The sequence below is a fragment of the Entamoeba histolytica genome, genomic scaffold (genome assembly GCF_000208925.1).
Source record: "Entamoeba histolytica HM-1:IMSS scf_1104750518569 genomic scaffold, whole genome shotgun sequence".
Classification (NCBI taxonomy): Eukaryota; Evosea; order Mastigamoebida; family Endamoebidae; genus Entamoeba; species Entamoeba histolytica.
In genome coordinates, this window is record NW_001914933.1 from 1 (window position 1) to 7,115 (window position 7,115).

Consider the following 7,115-nt stretch of genomic DNA (forward strand, 5'->3'; position numbering starts at 1 on the left):
TATGAAATAAAAGTGTCTAATTTAATGATGTAAAATAATTAACAATATTTTATTAATGAAAAATATTTTACTCTTTTTTATGTTATTGTTCATATGTATAACTTCATCATGATGTTTATTATATATTCAATCATATGTGTTATGTTATTATAACATATAATAAGTAATAAAATATAAATGAAAATGATATGAGTATATAACATAGATAGAATATAAAACAAAAGAATAACAAGAATAAATGATAAATAAAACGAGAAATGATAATCAATGATATAATAATAAAATCAAAGTATAAAAGATAAATTTAATATTAATATAAATCAAAAGAGAATAAATATAAATTGAAAATAGATATAAATGATAAGAATATAAAAGATGAAAAGATGAATAAACAAATACAACTAAATAGAAAAGAATAACAATAAGAAAATCTAAATAATATAAACATAAAAATAATAAAATAAGAATACTATATAGATAATAAGAAGAATACAATGATATAAATAATATAAACAGAGAAATAATGATAAAAAGAAAATAGATAAATAACATATAAATAAAAGAATATAAATAATAAAATATAACCAATTTAATATGATTCATCAAATCATCTATTTCATTAATATTTCATACAAAATGAATACAATTGATAATAAAATATAAACATAAATATATACAGATTGTATATTTATCATACTTTTTTATTTTTTTAGGAGCAAAATATAATAAATGGAATATTCTATGGATGCAAATTTTTTTGCATCTTTTTTCTTTTTTGCAAATTATTTAGATGCATTTTTTCTTTGCTAATTTTCGTACCCATTTTTATTAGTCTAACTCGATTACATTCTTTTATTTTACATGTCATTAACTTGTTATTCTCTAAATATGTAATTCATTATATTTTATATCATTTTCAATACAATTGATAAATTTCATTTTATATATTCATTTATTTTTCATATTTTGTGTAATTTTGTAATTATATATTCTTTCTTCTTTAACTTACGAAGATCCTTTTCCAATGCAGGAAATACAACAAATTTTAATGCCATGGCTATTGTGTAAAACCTTAGAGTCTTGTAAAGAAAAGCAAACAAGACATAGAAATCCAAGGTCATACAATAAAAAAAGAAATGTCAATAGCAATAAATGGCATAACAATTATAATAATAAAGGTAAACGATACACCAAGGAAAAAGGGTTTAGAAGACGAAAGACACAAAGAAAAACAAATAAAAAACAAGGTAAATACAATAACAATAAAGATTATACAAATAACAAATACAAATGGCTAACAATAAATGAGATACAAGAAAGAATAAAAAGAATAACAAATGAATGGAATGAAGGAGAATATGAAGAAATACTTAAAAAATATGAAGGTAAGAGGAAAAGATGGTATGATATCCTTCAAGAAGTATATTCAATTAAAAAGAAAAAGATAATTGAAAAAACTAAAGAAGAGTTTAAAGAAAAAACAAAAGATTGGGAGGAAAAAGACATTAAGGCTATAGAAGCAGAAATTAAAAACAAAAACCCAATTAAAGAAATGAATGATAGATGTAAAATTGCAAGAATAATAAATAGCAAAGAAAATATAATGAAAACACAAGAAGAAGCAAAAAAATAAAGAAGAAAAGATAGAAGAAGAAAAAGAAAAAGAAGAAATAATTGCTCTGAAAAATCAAATTACTGAATTACAAGGAAAACTTAAAGAATTCAGTATGAAAAGAATGGAAGAAGAACAAGCCATCTCAGAAGAAATGATGAGAAAAGCAAAAGAAATAGTTAGGAAAGAATTTGAAGAAGAAATTACAGAAATGAAAACACAAATTAAAAAGATTCAAACGAATTATGAAGAAATGAAGAAAGAAAATGAAAAATTAGAAGAAGAAAACTTAAAACTACAATGAAAAGTAAACGAGATAGAAGGAAAGAAAATCACAGAAGTAAATAACAAAGAAGAAAAAATCTGAAGCATCCAAGCTAATAAAAAGAAGATGGAAAAAGAAAATGAAGAAATGAAAGAAGAAATTGAAAAGCTAAAAAAGAGAAACAAAATGCTAGAATAAAAGGCAAATACATTAGAGAAGAAGATTAGAATGTTAGAGGAAAATACTAAAGAATTAAAGAAAGAAATAAGAGATAAAGAAAAACAAATCTCTGAATATCAAGAAATTGCAATTAAAAACCAAGAAATTGCAGAAATAACAAGAGAAGAATTAGACAACACACAAAAAGAAAATGAGACACAAAAACAAATAATATCAAAACAACAAGATGATATTGAAAATTTTATCTCACAGAAGGAACTAGAGAAGAAGAAAACGATGACACTTGTGATAAATACACAACCAGTAATGAGGAAAACATCATCAGGAACAATGGAGATGAACGAAACTACTCCTATGAAAAAGACAGTAGTGGAAATCGAAGAGAAAAGCAAAGCACTGATTGTCAAAAAACAAGAGATGATAATCAGACAAGAAATACAACAGAAGGAGAAATCAAATTTTAATTGAAGTGATGTATTGTTTTGCAATTAATTGGTTGAATAAGAAATTATATAAGAAATTAAGATGGGAACAAATTGAAAGTATAATAAAAGCAATAAACATCAATGTCAATAATGAAAAAGAATATATTAAATATATTAAAATGTCACATAAAATAAAAGAAAGCATTAAACGGTACATTAAAAGTGAAAGTAAATGATATAATAGAAGGAAGAGTAGAGTGTGATTCAATAATAAAAAATCATAATAAAAAATAACTCTACAGAAATTGATGAAGAATATCTTAACACTCTCATCAATAATATAAAAGAAATGAAAGTAGAAAAATGTTCAAACATTAATTACTACTTTCAAAGAAAAGAAGCTGACCGATTAATAATGGAAAATAATAATAGATGGATATGGTCAGGAAGCAGAATGCAGGAACTGCAAGATGATATGAAGAGGATTTCAATGGTTATGCACCTCTATCTCCAAAATAAAATAATAGGAGATAAATTTGATGAATTAAAAGAAATCCTAAAGAAAATTAATAGACTAGAAGATCTAGTCAATGAAATTGTACAGAATCAAGTGCATCATGAAATTAAAAGAACATGATGAAGAAGGAATAAAAGTCAAAGCACTAGAAAGAATAAAATACCTAAAATATATAATGACAATGATCAAAGAAAGAATTAAATTTAATAAGGAAGAAAGGGTCAGAATCAATACAAATAAAATCATGTTTGATTCTAACAAGAAAATTAGAATAAGGAAGAAAGACCCAAAAAATGAAATATACCCAAATAACGATATTACTTTAGAATATTGGAAATCGTTATATGAAACACAGGTGATATTAAATAAAGAGAATTGGAAAATAAAACAAATCACCTCGTGGAATGAAAGATATATCAATTATGATAATGTCATAATAACAATAAATGAAATAAATTTAAGTATAATGAGAATAAGTAACTGGAAAGCATCAGGAATAAACACTATATATGGGTATTATTGGAAAAGGATGTCATCATCAAGAGAAGCCATTCTTAGTATCTTTAATGAATGGTTAAACTTCCCCGAAAACATCCCATTAGACATGGTAAGTGGAAGAACTTTATTAATCCACAAAGGAGGTGATAGGAACGATGTCACTAATTATCGTCCTATCAGTTGTACAAATGTAATTATGAAAGTATTTACCTCCATATTAAAAGAAAAGATTCACAGAAGACTTAACATGAATTGTGAATCATTGAAAATCAGTAATAATCAACTGGGATGTAAGTTACAATCTTTAGCTGCTAAAGAATGAATAATTAATAGTTATATGTTAAAGCAGCAGAAAGAAGAGAAATACCCAAAATATGTGGAGTCATATTATGACATTAAGAAAGCATATGACACAGTAAACCACGAATGGGTAATTGAATCATTAAAATATTTTAATGTAGAGGGTGTCATCATAAACATTATTGAAAGTATGATGACTAGATGGAAGATATTCATCGGTTATAAATTTAATGAATATCTATGATGTATTAAATTAAATAGAGGAATTTTACAAGGTGATTCCTTATCCCCTCTACTCTTCATCATTCAGATGAATGTAATTTCTCAAATCATCGAAGAGAAATTCCCAAAAACAAATCACACATTATATATGGATGATTTGAGAATAATGACAGAAAATAGTGAAGAAATGGGAATAATCCACAATGAAATTAAAGAAATAATAAGTTACATATTGATGGAAATGAATGAGAAAAAGTCAGGATTGGTATTAAAAAACATTAAGGAAATACCAGATGGAATGCAAAACATCCCAGTAATTGAAGGTGAGGACTTGTATAAATACTTAGGAATATGGCAGTCCGATGAAATTGATGACACTTTCAATTGTAAATCCATCAAAGAAAAAATGAATCAAAAGATGGAAGAAATAAACACTGATGAAAGTAGTAATAGAAGATATATTACTAGAATAAACACTGAAGTAATCAATATCTTCAGATATTCAGCATCAGTTGTAAATTGGAAAATAACTGACCTAGATAAAATTGATTTGGAGATAAGAAAATATTTAAGAAAGGCAAAATACAATGGTGAAACTCCAAAGATCGGTTGTATGTCATTATAGAAGAAATGGGTGAAGGATTAATAAATATAAGGGACGAATATGTTAATGAATTAGTAAGAACAGTGATGTACTATTGTACCAGAGTGAAATAGGAAATAACATATTAGATAGATGGTACAGTAAGAAGGGAATGTGGAATAGAATTAAAAAAGCCCTAGGTCATAAAATCCCAGAAACAAAGATAGAAGAAATAATAAATGAAGGGATAGAAAAGAAAAAAGAAAAAGAAGTAGTGGTAGAAATAAAAAAATTATTGACCGACCAATACATCAAAAAATGGAAGTGTCATCAAATAAGTGGATATTTCAGAAGATAGTTCGAGTCAAAAGGAGTAGATAAAACTACTACAGTGAAAGCATGGAAGTCCATCAATATTAAAAAAAATGCATTCCTCCAATTAACTAAAATGCAGGATGGAGCAATATTTTGTGGGTATAAAAAAGCAAAAATAATGAAAAATGAAAGATTAAAATACTGCCCACTATGTAAAGACAAGATAGCTACAGTAGAACACATTCTACTATCTTGTATTGGTCATAAAAAATCACAAATGGAGAAACATGACAATATTGGCATTATAATATGGGAGGGATTAATAAGAAAATATACAGGAAATAATCAATATAAAAAACCTCCATATGAAACAGTGTTCAAATATAAAGACATCACAATGATATTAAACAAACAAATAATTCCTAAAAGTGAATGACAATACCACAAAATATCAGATATATATGTAGTAGATAAAAAGAACAAAACTGGTCTATTATTTGAAATGACTATTGTGGCTGATCACAATATTAATTGAGTGTATTTGAAGAAAAGAAATATGTATAAAGAATTAAAGAATAGGCTAATGAAAATAGAAAAATTAAAAGATGTCAGAATAATTCCAGTAGTAATCTCAATAAATGGATTAGTAAATAAAGAAAGTAATAGATTAATTAAAGAATTAAAAATTGATATTGACATCGAGAAAGAAGTAAAAAACCTTGTAATAAAAAACATGATGGATGTCATGGAATACTGCGGAGATCACAACCAAACATACTCCGTAGAGTTGATAGATGAAGAAGATGAAATGAATGAGAATTGTTTCAACTGCATAATGGAGAATAGAAACTATTTCTATTAACACTTAATGAGTTACTTATTATTTTAAATTATTTAGATTCATTTTTTCTTTGCTAATTTTCGTACCCGTTTGAATGACAATGTTTATTAATGAAAATGGAATATCATTTAAGAGAATAAAGTGTGAGTAAATTATAAAGAAAGAATTATGAATGAGTTGTTATGACACAAATATTTGATAATACAACAAACATAATAAAGAAACAAAGAATGTAAGAAGATAAAAACAAAACAACAGAAAGAATAAAGCAATGATATATTCAACATAAATAAGAAAAGAAAGAATGAAGAAAATAACAACTAATAACAAGAAATAACAAGATAAAAGACGAATAAATAATAAGTTAATGATGTTTGAAAAAACTTAATTTCTATAAAAATAAAAACTATGAAAAAATAAAATACTCATTTCTCAATATGATGAAAATATAATTATAGGTAAATAGTGGATGAGTAAATATTCATAAAGTATAATTGTGTGATTAATCTCTGGTGATTAAAAGAATAAATCCAGTAATACTTAAATAACCACTTTTTATAATAAACTCAAATCTCAAAAACTTACATCAAAATCATAAATTTAAAAACATTTGTATTTTATAAAATAACAATAGAGAAATTCTAAGAACTTGTAATTCAAAAGAAATAAAATATGAATGTATTAAAGAAAGATAAAAAAGAGAATGATAAGAAAAAAGATGATAAAAAGAAAGACAAAAAGAAGAGTAAAACATTTCGCTTAATTCAAGAACGTGATATGACACCAGGAATTCAAGTATTAAAGACACCTCTTTCTGAAAAAGACGTTTTATATACTATTAAAATTGTCTTTGTTGGAGATCCATGTACATTAGATGATAGAAAAAAATTGTTATGGGGATATTATCATAACCACCAAAGCCAAGTTGTTAAAGAACTTGGAACAACTATGAAAGATGTTAGAATTGATGGGTTTGATGGAAGAATTAGTATGACATTATATGACAATAATATTAATCGAGCCACTTCATATTTTCCATTTAGTGGAGCACATGGAATATTCTTAGTATATAGAAATGATGATGATATGTCATTTAGACATGTATATAATTGGTTATCAGAAGCAAGAAGATTTTGTAATAAAGAAAATGTTTTTGCATATGTAATTGGTATATTTCCAAATGAAGAAAGTATTAACCAAATGTCACAAGAAAGAAAGGCAATTCTTCATTTAATGAAAATGAAAACATTTAATTATTGTCCAGGAAAAGAAAAATTATTTGATGAGTTTATTAATGAAATTGTTTGTTCAATAAGAAAAATTAACTTTAGAGATGATATTCTTGAAGTTCAATGGG

The 7,115-nt window shown here is 25.0% G+C and overlaps 1 annotated feature.

Moving 5' to 3' along the window:
• The first annotated feature begins 1,011 nt into the window (after positions 1–1,011).
• Positions 1,012–5,800: a repeat region.
• The last annotated feature ends 1,315 nt before the right edge of the window (positions 5,801–7,115 follow it).